Source organism: Pyrus communis, chromosome 16, assembly GCF_041283825.1.
Source record: "Pyrus communis isolate YQ-2024b chromosome 16, ASM4128382v1, whole genome shotgun sequence".
Classification (NCBI taxonomy): Eukaryota; Viridiplantae; Streptophyta; class Magnoliopsida; order Rosales; family Rosaceae; genus Pyrus; species Pyrus communis.
The window spans coordinates 25895351-25906910 of record NC_142580.1 but is presented as its reverse complement, the minus strand read 5'-3'; positions in this window follow the sequence as shown (position 1 = coordinate 25906910).

Here is an 11560-nt window from a genome sequence, read left to right as displayed (position 1 = left end):
CATGAAAGCTTAATCATGGGGAGATTAAAGAAGAAACATTGGAAGAACATCTGAGGTTGAACTTTTGTGGGGAAATTGAACAAATAGAAGATGGCGTGGAGACGAGATTCCTTGAGTTGAAGAACTTTTCTAAGAGTTACTTACCCTCCTTGTGATCATTAGTTCCATAACAAGCCATTTTTCATAATTGTATAGATGCATCACTAGCCAAACGGTTTTAAGAAGAACCCTAAGGCAAGGTCTCCCAAGTTCAATTTCTTTTTTAAGGTTTATGACTTAAGGATTAATGTCATGAAAGTTGTGGTAGTTGGTCGAGAAGGTACTCAATGGAGGACCAGCCGAAGAGCCACCCTTGAGTCTCAATTACGAATCTTGGGTGAACAAAAAACTTGATAGTTCCAGGAGCAAGAAGAGTAAAATACCAATCAACTTCCAAGATTATTGTACTTAATAGTTCTGTCTAGAAATTGGCTCTTCCTTTAATTGTTATTTAGTATTTCAAGTTTAAATAAGGTGTACTTGATATGTTGAGTAACCAAGTTTGAATAGAATTTTATCTCCATTGAGTTAGCTTCATGCAACTGCTCTTTTCTTAGCTTGCATATTGTTATTTCCCTTCCTATTCTTTTCAACTTTTACGTCTTCAGGAATGTACTTGAAGATGCACATTTTTTGCTAAGGAAGCTTGTCAGTAGATGAGAATACTAAGATTTAGTGTGGATTAATTTGCACAAAGAGAGGTTTCCAAGAGGTAAATTTGGTAAACTTCAAGATAGAGATGACGGTCCATTTCGCATTCTAAAACGATTTGGTGAGTACTTATCAAGTGAGTTGTCAAGAAAAACAGAGGCCTCTACAACTTTCAATACGGCTGATCTATAACCATATTATTAAGATGATCAACTACAAAACTTTGACTCAATGACAAGTCAATTTCAACCCAGAGGGACTAATGGAGGACCAGCCAAAGAGCCCCTTGAGTCTCAATTATAAGTCATCAGTAAATGATGAAAATCCTGCTAATTCTGAGGAGCGGCCAAAGTGGAAGAGTAAAATACATCAAGTTCCAAGATTATTGTACTTAATAGTTGTGTGTAGAATGTTGGCTCTTCCTTTAATTAATTTTATTTACTATTTTAACTGTCATTTTCAAGTTTAAATACGGTGTACTTGAGATGTTGAGTAACCGAGTTTGAATAGAATTATATCTCCATTGAGTTAGCTTCCTAGAACTTTCTTTTTCTTTGCATGCGTATTGTTATTTCCCTTCCTATTCTCTACAGCTTCTTCAACAGGAACTTCATGAGTACTCTACATCACCAAGGCTTGTTTTTATTTGACATATTCTTTCCCAGGGATTATATATCCCACTCTGCCTCCCCAACTCTTTTACCATTTTTATGGCCTTGATTTCAACCCTAGCTTGCCTGAAAGCGACAATGTTTTGCTAGACGGAATTATTTTGAAAATAGTCTAATATGTTGGAGATGTTTGTTTCGATTCAACAACTGGTTCTTCTGACTGGTAAACCCTACATCAATAGTGAACATCTGCGACTCGATGAAGAGAAATCTAACTCAAAGTTGAACAAAAGGGTTTTTGTGCAAACTTGTGAAGCCATGCATCATATGTTGAAATGCTTGCCTATGGGTTTTGAAGATTTTCTTTTAGGGTATTTCCGTAAGAGCTCATATTTTGCTTAACTACAAAGCTTGTGTGGATTTTAAGGATTAGTCGATGAAGACGTCATTCTTCAAGCTTGTGAAGGCATTTGAAACTAATGGAACTTATTATCGACATCATTATAATCAGAGGGAGTAGGATTTGACATTCAAAAAGAAGAGCTCTTTCAGAGGAAGGAGAGAACTATGGCTAGTTTTTGGTTCCCTTCACTAAAGATGTAGAATAAGTAGAGAAATTATTAGATGGTACAGTATCACCACGTGGCATTGACAACTGGTAGTACCCACCAATAAATAAATGACACGTGGCATAATAATTATTAAATGAAGAACAATACCTGGATTTTCATCTTCCCTAACGCCGTTAGAGTTCTCTGCCAAAACCAATACTGCTACCCCTCGTATTCCACCTCCTTTTTCCTCTACCTTTTTTGCTTGAATCAAATCCACAAACTACAATTTTTCTTTTCCACCAAAACATAAAATTCCCTCCGCCTCCCTTTTTGCTTGAATTTTGCTTGAAATCAAATCCACAAACTGCAAAAATCAGAAATGTCATGCTATAGTACTGTAACTTTTTGCTTGAATTTTGTTTTATCCTTTTTGGATTCCGGCTTGCATGAATTTTGGGGTCTGATTTAAGCAAGCTTGAATCTGACTGCAATTTCTTGCTTGAATTTTGTTTTACCCTTATGGATTCCAACTTGGGTAAATTCTGGAGTTCTAGGTCATCTTAGATTATTTTATTTTATTTTTTATTTATTTTTATTTATTTTTAATTTTTTTTATTTACAATTGTTACATGTCGAGTGATTGCTTTATTTATTCAATTAATTGGGGCCCCAACTCTGTCTCTGTTCTTGTTTTCTTCTTAAACATGAAATTTGTGTATTATAAATGTTAGGGCAATGCCAATTTTCTATTTAACAAAGAGAGCTAGAGAGAAAGTAAAAGCTAGAGGTACTTGAAAGAATTACAAACATGATACGAAAGACTTGAATGCTTTGCTTTATGGTTTGTGTCCTTTCTATTTTTTATTGATTCGTAAGACTTTGGCAATTTATGAGTTTAGTTAAACAAATTGGATCTTAAAGTGTCTTTGTTTTTACTAATTCATTGTAATTGATTAAGTGGGATTTTGGTATGTACCAGGAACTAAAAGAATGTCTATCAAGGTTTGATGAAACTCCAGGAAATGCCCTATGTCCTTTGGGTATAATGTCCATGGATGGAGATTGCAAGATTGAAAGAGAACTTCTATGGGATTTTTTTCATTTGATTAAGCTTTTCTCTCTAATGTTTTTAGGGGGTGTCAGATTGCAAGAATGAAAGACAACTTGAATTGGATTTTGGGTTGCTTCAGATTACTACTTTCAGTTATAGCTACCGTTCATTTTAGGTTGATGTATGGAATTGGATTTGTTGTATCAAATGCTACAATTTTGTAGTGACATACAATGTTTTAATAGCCTTTTGCTGTTGTAAGTACAAGTGAGCTTGTGGCTGTAAATTTAATGAGACAAAATGGTATCTTATATAACTCATCGTATGGCTGACATGATTTATTATGCCTTGGCACTTTGCTCCTTATATGCTTTATTCACTATGATATCTAGCATGATAGTACATTACTCAACTGACAGGCGCACTTAATCTTAAAACGAGAAAGATATAGAAAAATAATTAAGAGCAAAGTTATTATTGTCACCCATAAACATATGGATGTGAATCCTGCATTACATATAGCTTCACATTAACTAAATGCTAAAAAAAACAAATATGATGAATTCTGCCACATGTATTCATAAATTCTTCCTTCACAAAGTAAATCTATCAATACCTGACTCGCCATAAATTGACTATCTTGTAGCATACTTGTAAATGAAAAACTAAGCTGGATTACTTGGTTATATGGAGGCAATGCATGATTGTTTGTTGTTAACAAGCTCACAGCTAGGAAGACCTGCATAACAATTATAAGATGATACGCAATTAGTCGAATTTAGAGAAGATAAGAGCATTCAAGGTCTTAAAACATACATGATTGTAAACTAACAAATTAGATTACTTGGTTTGATGGTGGCAATGCATGACTATTTGTTGTTAACAAGCTCATAGCTGGATAAACCTGTCTAACATTTGTACAAGTGGGTGCACTGAGTTGTTGAAGAAAATTTGAATCATATGGTGCTGAACCATGTGAAGGGCCTATATTGCTTGGCTTCTTGGGTTTTCCTACAAATCAAATTTCAATTTTTAAGTAATAAAGAATATTGGAATTACATCTAATAGTCAATAAAAATATAAAATTTCACTTACGAGATGAGACAATATCTTTTGATGCTTTCTTTTATGGTTTCTCCATACCGTTTTTTAATTTGGCATTGCTTACTCCTTTCGGCCTTACCACCGGAGGAATCAATATTTATGGCTCATCAACTAAGCAACCATTTGTGTTACAATCATCATCATTATTATCATTCAAAAATATGTCATTGCTCTCTTTATTAACTTCACCCATTGACTTGATCATATCCTTTTCAATTAATTCCTCCATCTCTCCCAACTTGTTCATGGCAACTCTAGTAGCACCTTCTGACTCTGCTCCCTTACTTAATATATTATAAGCCAGTTGCATCAAAGTATTTCGACGCAATGTAACATATGGTTTGCCTTTTACCTACAATAATTGACTATGCTCATTTGCATCCAATCCTTTCTTTGCATCTTTTGTCTAGCGCTTCAATATATGTTGTGAAGGTATTCTAGTCTAAGATTTGACGTTTAGTACCCTTAGAGCATGACAACACAACAAACCCATGGACTAAAACATTTTGCAGCTACAAGAAACCATGCCATCTGACTTGTTAAGTTGGACAAGGTAAACTCTTGTGTGACCCTCCACATTAAGTTTGAAAGAGTGAACTATACCACAACTCTCATATTCATGCATTGTGATTACTAGGCTATTCAAAAACTCTTTTTCAAGTATTTTAAACATTTTCCTAGTGTAGACATTAGCAGCATGCTTCAAAATTCCACTCTTTTGGGCAACTTTAGAAGGGAGACCCTGATTGCACTGATAAGACTCTTTTGATTCATTTGTATGCATTTTTGCTGCTTGCATATCATAATGAAGCACAAATTCAATGTCTCATTGTCTTGGTAGAAATTTGGTGGAAAACGGTATTCTTGCTTTCACTTCTTTGTGAAGATTGTATCCGACATGTGAAAGTATCATGGCTAAATGCTGGATACCATTTGGCATGAAGCATAAACAACATATTCATCCATGAGCACATCCGCGAGCACCCTGTAAGGTTGACTTCTGCAACTAGCTCATCCCAAGTCAATTGGAATTCCAATTTTGTGTCACAATATTTAAGATATTTATTGAACAAACGTTTAAAATCAGGGTTCGCCTAGAGACTTGACATATTTTTTGCACAATTCTGAGACATGTTAGGGGTTTGACACGGAATTCGATGGTGTGATGGAGAAAAAGGAAAATCTCAATGTCCATGAACCAAAAAACTGTCGGATTCGAATTTGGAGTTTTTGAATCCGTGGAGATTCATACGAATCTTGGCCAAAATCAAAGTCAGTGACGGCTGCAGGTTATTGAGGATGGCAGAGCATGGCTGTTGGCCATGCGTGGGAAGCCGTGAGGCATCGGAGTTTGGCAGGTAGATGATGTCAAAACAATGTCGTGCATATGGGTTCCAAAGGCGTAGAGCTTCTGGCTCTGGTGTAGGCTCAGGTCATGGGTTCGAAGAACCGTAAAAAAAAAATCCATTTTTTTTCAATTAATTTAATGCATATTTAATTAAATAATTTAATGAATGAACATATATAGGATGCAATTCATGGCAATATCAAATTCACACAATTTAATAATTATGGATATAATACATACACAATTTATGTAGAATCTAAAATTCGAAAAACGTAAAGTTGGGTCATGCATTATGATGTGCCACGAGCATAAACGATGACATACCCCAGAAAAAACTTTTCAAAGCCATTTGCCATAGCTTGACACTGATTAATAAAAATTGTCTTTCGCTTTTGACCTCTCTCATTGATTCTAAAAAAGTATAAAATAACCAAGTAAATATTTATGTTTTCTCATCCAGTAAAAATGCATAACCGAACAATATGTTTTTCCAATGGTGATAACGCCAACAAAAGGACCACAAATCATGTTATACCTATTGGTACTATATGTAGTATCAAATGCTGCAACATCCCCAAAGCACTCATAGTCAAGTCGTGACCTTCCATCTCTCCAAAAAGGTTTGTCATTTGATTTTCTAGATCCACTTGCACAGTGTAAAAGATCATAGGATCTTCTGCTTGCTTGTGCTTCAAAAGGTTGATCAAATTTTGAGCATCCCCTGCTTCAAACATGACAGTTTTTCCTTATTCACAATATTGTAGCAATCTCTTTATGTAAAACCTACAATCTGGGAACGCCAACTTCTTCTGCTAAATAAGAATATGTATTTGTAGTCCTTATTCCTGCAGCTACCATGGTTTTAATCATACCCAAATGAGTTTTAGAAACTTTTCTATTTTTTCTCAAAAACTACCTCTCTTCTGGTTTAGCAAGCTCGTGATTGTTTTGAGAAAAAAAATTGAGCAAGTTTCAACGTACCATCCATTTGTACTACAAATTCAATTCTAGCTTTGCAACCTCTTCTTGTCTCTAGTTTATAAGAATTGCTTGCTTCTGACAGGTCACCTTCTACCTTAAAACCTTCTTTTGAACAAAGATAACAAACTTGTCTTAGTTGACTGTAAACACAAAAAATTCCTGAAACAAGAACACGTGTACAAAATATATTTTGTATTAATTAAGGATTTTGGGGTTACAATCTCTTTGTAATTTGATCCTTTGATTTGATCTCTGTAAGGTGTTGATTTGTGGATGTGCGATTGATCCAAGGGCTGTCGAGGCTTGATCTTGGATGAACGGTTTGAAGTTTCTTCAAGGGCCATTGGGGCTTGATCTTGAAGGTTGAGGGAAGTTTCTTCAAGGGGCCTTCAGGGCTTGATCTTTGAAGGTTGATGAACGAGTCTTCAATGGGGCTTTTAGGCTTGATCTTGAATAATGGTTGTGCAGATTTCTTCAAAGGGCTTTTGGGCTTGATCTTGAAGGTTGATGGATAAGCGGATCTTTAAGGGCTTTTGGGCTTAATCTTGAAGAACGATTGGATGTGTGGATTTGTTGAGGTTGTTGATCCAAAGGGCCGTTAGGGCTTGATCTTAGGATGAACGGATGACGAACGATGAACACTTCCTTCAAGGGCCGTCGGGGTTTGATCTTGAGTTGGTGGAAGTTCTTCAAGGGGGCCTTCAGGGCTTGATCATTGAAGGTTGATGAACGGGTCTTCAAGGGGGCTTTTGGGCTTGATCTTGAAGGTTGATGGATGAGCGGATCTTCAAGGGCTTAATCTTGAAGAACGATTGGATGTGTGGATTTGTTGAGGTTGTTGATCCAAAGGGCCGTTGGGGCTTGATCTTAGGATGAACGGATGATGAACGATGAACACTTTCTTCAAGGGCCGTCGGGGCTTGATCTTGAGTTGGTGGAAGTTCTTCAAGGGCCGTTGGGGCTTGATCTTGAAGGAGGATTTGACGAAGAACGAAGAGTGCTTTCTTGATCCTTCGGTATTTGCTTGAGAGCTTTAGAGATTCAAGGCTTCAAGGCTTCAAGGTTTTGGTGTGATGTAAATTCCCTTCCTTTTTCTCTTGATGGAGAAGCCTATTTATAGGCTTTGAGAGTGAATCATCACCATCCTTTTTTTTTGGTGAAGTGAGTGGATGTTGTAGGTGAAATAAATGGGGTTGGTAGGTGAAGTAAGTGTGTGATGTAGGTGAAATAAGTGTGTGAGGTTGGTGAAGTAAGTGGAAGTTGTAGGTGAAATGAGTGTGTGATGTAGGTGAAATGAATAAAGGTTGTAATTTTAATACATTGGTCAACATTTATTTCATAGAAATTTCAATGCCTATAAATGCCCCCACTTCAAGGCGAGTCGTATACATGTGCTTGTCACGTGTAGAAGATGTGTTTTGAAGTCCCTTAATGTAGATGTCGATCTAAGGGCCGTCGATGCTTGATCTTGAATTGGGCTGGAAATTTCTTCAAGGGCTATCGGGGCTTGATCTTGAATTCGACTGGAAGATTTTCTGGTTTCCTCCGATCGTTGATTTTCCACCGGCTTAATCTTGAACTGGGCTGGAGGGTTTTTTGGCTTCCTCCAGAGGTCTGAACTTACTCCTTTTATATGGAGTTGAATTTGATTCAAGGGTGGTGAACACTTGATTTTGAATCAGACTTGTGATTTCTTCAAGGGCCATCGATGCTTGATCTTGAATGAAAATAGGACCACGAGCGGTTTTAGGATTCAGACACATGGCAGGCAAGCACGAGGTAGAGGTGATGGCATGTTTCTTTGTTCAATCTTTCCAATTCATATTGAAGAAGGTTAGGGGATGAATCAGCACGTGCAGTTGTTACGTTTGCTGACGATCCACAAGATTGATGTTTCATTGTCACTCGTCTTATCTGTTCTCCAGACAGATGTGGTATCTTCCCTGGAAGTGTAGCAACCGTTGAAGACAACTACTCGAGAGCAACGCTAGGTAAGAAATCAGGGAATAGGTTCCAGGCGAGATCGGAAGGCTGATTCCGAGTGCTGGCTGATTGCTCTCTTTCTCCTTGCCCTGCAGGTAAAAACAAGGACAAAGGAAATGACATGGAGAAAGCATGATATGAAATACTCTTGCTTTCGTAGAAGTACTGGCGATTTAATGGCGTTGCGTGGCGAGGCTTTGCTCTTTGGCGACGATGCCAGCAGAAGGTTGTTGAGGCTTCTCGAGCTCTTTGATTAGAACGACGATGTCGAGCTTGGATTTGACTTAAACTCCTCTATTTGGATTATGCGGTTCTGCAGGGGAGGGCGTCGTGTTACGGTGATTTGTTCCAGCTCCTTGTACTGTATTCTTCTCTGCTTGTTTTTTTTTTTGCATAGCCGAGGTGGTGCGCAACCCTTTGCCTTTAAATGGTCTTTCAGAGCATCACTTCTTAGCGATTCATCCATGCTTGGTAGCTTCAGTGTAAAGAGCCAACATCATGTCACCTGTCCTAAAGTATTCGCTGAGGGAATTCGAGACTCACCAACAGTTGAAGACGAGCACTCGAGAGCAACGCTAGGTAAGCAACCAGGCAAGGGTTCTGGGCAATCAGTTCCAGATCGGAAGTTTGATTTCGGGTTCCGACTGATTGCTTTCTTTCTCCTTGTCTTGTAGGCAAGAGCAAGGGCAAAGGAAAAGACAGGGAAAAAGCATGATATGAGATACCTTTGCTTTCGCTCCTGATGATATGAGATACTTTTGCTGTCGAAGAAGTAGCGGATGCATTAGCACATATATTTGTTACGCTTATCTCCACATGCTTCGATCTACCGTTTCCTCCTGCCTCATCTGTTCTCTAGGCATCTGGTATCTTCTTTGGGGGTACATCAACATTTGAAGATGAGTACTTGAGAGCAGTGATGGGTAAGCAATCAGGGAAGGGGTTCTAGGTAATCGGTTCCAGACGGGAAGCTTGATTCCAAGTGTCGACTAATTGCTCTCTTTCTCTTTGTCTTGCAGGGAAGAACAGGAACAAAGGAAAGGACATGGAAAAGGCATGCTTTGAGATACTCTTGCTTTCGACCCTGATGATATGAGATACGTTTACTTTTGAAGACGTGGTTGAAGAGGTGTTTTCAGGGAAGAAGAAAACTAAGTATATTGAGAGGTTTGGTTGCAGCTGCATTCTTGGCAGGGAAGAAGAGTCAGGCGTTTTGGATGTATGCCTTGCCATGAATGTTGACATATATAGGCATTTTAATAGCAGGTAGTGGTGCGGGTGCGACTTTGCCACCCACGCTTGTCGGCAAAAGTGTGGTAGTTGGAATAGTGAACTCCACGTGTTTTCAACTTTGTCAGAGATCTTCGACAAAGTTGCACGCGTTATCTGAAAAGCTAAGATTGCGTCTGAAAAGTGTTGACTAACTTTACATAGGAAAACTCGGCTTTTAAAATTCGAAGAGTGGTGTCTCTTCGATTTTTTTTTTTTTTTTTTTTTGAATTGGTAGCTGTGTTACCTCTCCTTTTATAGAGGTATCGATCACATCCAACATGCACACTTTAAAGATTGCCCGTTCGTGAAAATCGTCTTCGGTGTATTATTTTTTTTTTTTTTTTGAGATCTTACTCCATCCAACCCTTTTCTTTTAACATCTTTGAAAATGGCTAACCCATCTAACATTTGCTTAGATTTGAGTCTCAGCAGTGATACAAGTGCGCTGCGTCAGGGTAATATATGGTGCCCATCTTTCTTATCTTCTAATGGGCCTCTTACAGGTGAAGACTCCATGATGAGAAATGCAACAATGGCTACGGTAGTAGCTAAGAACCTCCTCACTCCTAGAGATAATAGGCTGTTTTCAAGACGGTCCGATGAGTTGGCCATTCAAGAGTCCCTAGCTCTCAGTGTTCAGTGTGCGGGCTCTGTGTCCAACATGGGCCAACGCCTACTTGCTCGAACCCATCAAGTTGAATCATTGACGATCGAGGTGGAAAATCTTAGACAAGAGATCAGACAGCTTAAGCACGAGAATAGAGATTTGCACATGCTTGCAAATAATTATTTGACGAGCATAAAGAGGAAGCTTGATCAGCTGCAAGAATTTGAAGGTCGGATTCAAAGTGACCATCAGAGGTTTGTGGCTTTCTTTCAGAGACACCGTTTTCCTTCGTCATCTAGCGTTCAACCAAGTATTGAGGCTTCGAATAATCTATCTTCAATGCCACCCGTTCCTGGGGTTTCGCCAAGTAGTGGGGCTTCATGTAAGCAACCTTTGTGAAGGCTCCTTCTCTTTTTCTTTTTTTTTTCTTTCTTTCTTTCTTCTTTTTTTTTTTTTTTTTTTTGTACGCATTTGTAATTTCTCAGAGATATCAATAGACATGCTTTATTTCATTCAGCGTATTGTGTTAAGTACAAACAAAACATATTAAGATGTGTTACTTCCTTCCTTTTTTTTTTTTTTTTTTTTTTTTTTAAATGATACTTTTGCAAGGTGGTGCCGTGCACCATCCTTCCCCTATTTTCTTCTTTTCCATAATTATGTTGCCACCATCTCTTTTCCTTTTTCTTCTTGTCTTGCTAACAGTAGCTTGCACCTTTGTGTGCATGTACATTGTTCTGATGACGAGTATGGTAGATTGGCACTGCTGGGTTCTTTGCTACATCGCATGCGGGCCTTTTTTTTTTTTAATTTTTATTTGCACAGTCATCTTATTACATTCTTCATTGCATGCGGATTGCTGTTTGCATAGTCACCACACCATTATTTGCACAATCGTTGCACTTCATTTACTTCTCTGGGTTCCTCAATGGGATTCCTCGCCTACATCCTTTTCTGCATGCGGACTCGTACAGTCACTGCATCATTACCTGCGCAGTCGCCGTACTTCATCTCCTTCTTTGGGTTCCTATACACATATATATATATATATATATATATATATGGGATCGCACCATCACTGCGCAACCATTGCACAGCCAGCAGCTGCAATATTTGCTATCTTGTGGTGGAGGAAGGAAACAAGGCATCACTTGAATCAGGCAACCTTTTATTGAAGCCAAAGCAACCCAGCAGCAGGTGTCTTTTTAATTTTATTTTCTCGAAGAAGTTGAGTCCAGATGTTAAAGCTCACTAGCTTGCAGCAATAAACTTGTCACTAACCTAAGTCCGGTCTTCTTAGTAAGTTGCTTTGGGAGATTATCAAGCCACAGAGACTTCTTTAGCTTCCGTCCAGGTGCA